Source organism: Nuphar pumila, chromosome 5 (assembly GCF_984573655.1).
Source record: "Nuphar pumila chromosome 5, dmNupPumi1.hap1.1, whole genome shotgun sequence".
Classification (NCBI taxonomy): Eukaryota; Viridiplantae; Streptophyta; class Magnoliopsida; order Nymphaeales; family Nymphaeaceae; genus Nuphar; species Nuphar pumila.
In genome coordinates, this window is record NC_143253.1 from 124,828,041 (window position 1) to 124,832,395 (window position 4,355).

Consider the following 4,355-nt stretch of genomic DNA (forward strand, 5'->3'; position numbering starts at 1 on the left):
TAATAAACGGGTCGACCCGCCTAACCCGTTTATTAAACGGGTCAGGTTCGTGTTAGGGGTATGCCAACCCGCCAACCCGCCAACCCGCCTGACCCGTTTAATAAACAGGTTAGGCGGGTGGATCGACCCGCCAACCCGACCCGTGAACCTGAAAACCCGTTTACCCGACCCAACCCATTTATTAAATGGGTTGGCGGGTCGTGTCGGGTTACCCGTTTATTAAACGGGTCGGATTCGTGTTTGCCACAGCCGACCCGTTTAATAAACGGGTCTGGTTCGGGTTGAGGTATGCTGACACGCCAACCCGACCCGATTGCCACCCCTAGGCCCATCCTAGGGGTTGGCTTGCATAGAATGGCAACGCCCATGAAGATCGAACCTTGACTGCCCGTCTAGCAGCCAAGGTCCCACCCACTATGCCAACTCTCCTTGGTGTTGCTGAAGCGAGGTTAAAACATTATCTTAAAGTTCTTAAGTATGGGTTAATATTTGCAACTCTCGTGGGTAAGGAGCGTTTGAGTAAAAAAACTAATAATTTAAGTTTTTTAATGTTTTTAAAACATCTAACCCTCGAGATGTGATCTATATGTTTGGGTTAATAGAGATCGGTGTGTTGATTATGTTATTCCAATGTGTACATAAGATTTTATGGGTTTGGAAAAAATTAATGGCTTACAATGTACTAAGTTTTCAATACTCATAAAATCGTAGTTTTACATTAAAAAAAACTATAACCCAAGAGTCGATTCATATTATTTTGACCATGATGGAGACTAAGTGCGCACAAGATCCGGGTTTGAGATTAACTTGGGCTGGCTCGACTTGTCAAACAAATGTGGGTGTTCATGCTCAGCTCGAGACTAGCTTGAACACTCTTTGTCTAAAACTTGCCTGAGTCCAGCTCGAGCTAAGCTTGGCTTGCCTCCAACTGAACAACTTAAATTTTTTATTTTTTGAAGAGGGTGACAAGTCTGACAGATGGGTTGGAATTCAAATAGCGTGGGAGACGGACTGGAAGTCGAACTCACCAACACCCATGTAAATGGCCCAGGCATGTAACAATGCTTCTGTTTGTCATTTGATTAAAAGAATCTATATATATATATATATATATATATATATATATATATATATATATATATATATATATATATATACCTACGAGCTTAATCAAGCCAAACAAGTTTAACAGAACTCGATTGCTTGTTCAAGCTTGACTCATTTACATGAATCAGGCTTCAAAATTTGCTCAAGCTCGACTCATTTATTTTCTAAGATGAGTTTGAGCGAGCTTAAATGGGTTGTTCTGGTAAAGGTTCGTTGACTTAAAAAAAAGGCAAAAAATGACACTGACATAGAATTTTTTACAAACCTGCGATGTGCCTAACTAGTATGACCAGTCTAATTAACGAACAAAGGTCGCACACCAACACTTTTTCATGTGCTGAATCATTTCATTGGCCCTACGCACCACCTCGTGCACAAATGTCTAGCGGAAGCTGATTAAGCGCATTTTCAAATACGAATTTCATCTAGTCCATGTCACTTAGTGCATAGTCGTTTCATACCGGCTATCACTTTCGAAAGGAGCACAAACTTACCTTAGCCTTGCATGATATGGAGCGTATTGCAATTCCATGTGCATGTTGCGACAAAACTTCTTCATTGAAGGAACTGTGGCCCCCAGTCCGAAGACCATTTGATGATTGAACACCATAGCAAAGAGCATCACTCAGACTCATTCACCGATGCCTAGGCATTCACTCGCTTAGCTCCGAGTCATCATACTCGGTTGGAATCACCTAATGTGATCCCTAAAGGAATTAACCCTAACCCATGCTTACCTCTGTGCGTCCAACCATTACGCATGAAAAAGTCTTGCAAGCTGAGAGGTCCTTCACCAATCTCCAAAGGCAACATTCTTTGATCCGCTGACACTGCTTAATCAAACAACGCTCCACGTCTGTGCCACCACACAACGATGCACTAATGATGATATCGTTGCTTATCGTGTGTTATGCTATCACCGCATATCACCGATCAAGCCAACACATGCCGCACATTCTTGCACTCGATGCATTTTCTGTGGCGTTCTTGCACTCGATGCATTTTTCACTTAGTAAAGCTCCGCACTGCGCATGCCCCATTCTGAAAGCTCGATCTGAGACATAAAATGTTATATATTTTAATATAATAAAATACTAAAAATAATTTTTATTTATTAATAAACAAGAATAGCATTACGTGATGGCATAAGTTCGAAACCTAGCATCTCTTTTCATGCACTCTTCAAAGGGTAGGGAGGACCGCATGTAGGGAGAGGTGGGCAATGGGCCAGGCGACCTGATAGGGACAAGATGACATGATCCATCCAAGCCCACCATGGGTCGGGTTTGGTCAAAGATTTTAAGTTTGGGCCCGGATCGATATGATGAGCTTGAGTTATTTATTATTTTTAATAATATAAATTAAAAAAAAAACTATTGCATAATAATTTCGTAACTACACCTCGAGCTTAATCAAGCCAAACAAGTTTAACAGAACTTGATTGCTTGTCCAAGTTTGACTCATTTACATGAATCAAGCTTCAAAATTTGCTCAAGCTCGACTCATTTATTTTCTAAGGAGTTTGAGCGAGCTTAAATGGGTTGTTCTGGTAAAGGTTCGTTGACTTAAAAAAAAATGCAGAAAATGACATTGGCATAAAATTTTTTATAAACCTGCGACGTGCCTGACTGCCCAGTATGACCAGTCTAACGGGCAAAGGCCGCACACCAACACTTTTTCATGTGTTGAATAATTTCATTGACTCTATGCACCACCTCGTAAGTAAATGTCTAGCGGAAGCTGATTAAGCACATTTTCAAATACGAATTTCATCTAATCCATGCCACTTAGTACATAGTAGTTTCATACCGGCTATCACTTTTGAAAAGAGCACAAACTTACCTTAGCCTTGCGTGATATGGAGCGTATTGCAATTCCATGTGCATGTTACAACAAAACCTCCTCATTAAATGAACAAGATCTTGCAGCCCCCGGTCCGAAGACCAGTTGATGATTGAATACAATAGCAAAGAGCACCACCCAGACTCATTCACCGATGCCTAGGCATTCACTCGCCTAACCCCGAGTCATCATACTCGATTGAAATCACCTAATGTGATCCCTAGAGGAATTAACCCTAACCCATATGCACCTCTGTGCGTCCAACCATTACGCATGAAAAAGTCTTGCAAGCTGAGAGGTCCTTAACCAATCTCCAAAGGTAACATCCTCAGATCCACTAACACTGCTTAATCAAACAACGCTCCACGTCTGTGCCACCACACAACAATGCACTAACGATGATATCGTTGCTTATCGTGTGTTGTGCTATCACCGCATATCACTGATCAAGCCAACACATGCCGCACATTCTTGCACTCGATGCATTTTTTGCGGCGTTCTTGCACTCGATGCATTTTTCACTCACTAAAGCTTCGTACTGCGCATGCGCCATTCTGAAAGCTCGATTCGGGACATAAAATGCTATATATTTTAATATAATAAAATACTGAAATTAATTTTTATTTATTAATAAACAAGAATAGCATTACATGATGGCATAAGTTTGAAACCTAGCACCTCTTTTCATGCACTCTTCAAAGGGTAGGGAGGACCGCATGAAGGGAGGAGTGGGCAACGGGCCGGACGACCTGATAGGGCCAAGATGACCCGATCCATCCAAGCCCACCATGGGCCGAGTTTGGTCAAAGATTTTAAGTTTGGGCTTGTTAATTAAGTACCAGTCTAAAACCTGACCCATTATATACCTGGTGGGCCCGAATCTATATGATGAGCTTGAGTTATTTATTATTTTTAATAATATAAAAATTTTAAAATAAACTATTGCATAATAATTTGGTAACTATTATTATTTACCTAATTAGTTGTATTAATTTTATAAAAAACTAGAAAGATAATTAGTTGGGTACTTGTTAATTATTACTATTTGTAAATAGATTTGGGCCGGGTCAGGCCAAACCCGGCCCACTTCACATTGGCCCGTTGAGCCAATGACCTGGGTCATGAGCTGCTCTTCAAACCCAAGCTCTCTTAAGAACCGAAGCAAAATCCGGCTCGTAAGTAAACGGATCGGGCCATCTCTATGCTGGACCGCACTTAAAGCCTTATGGGACGAGCTCTAAACGGTCCCCGGCCCGATGCCCACCCCAATATGTGTGGGGGCGTTTTTTGGTTTTGTACTATAAAAAACCGAAAGTTGTTTAGGCTTATCGTGTCATGTAAGATGACGTGTCGGTCCTATTCCGCCTTTAATTTCTCGGAAACCTGGAGCTGGCGCCGAAGTTGGG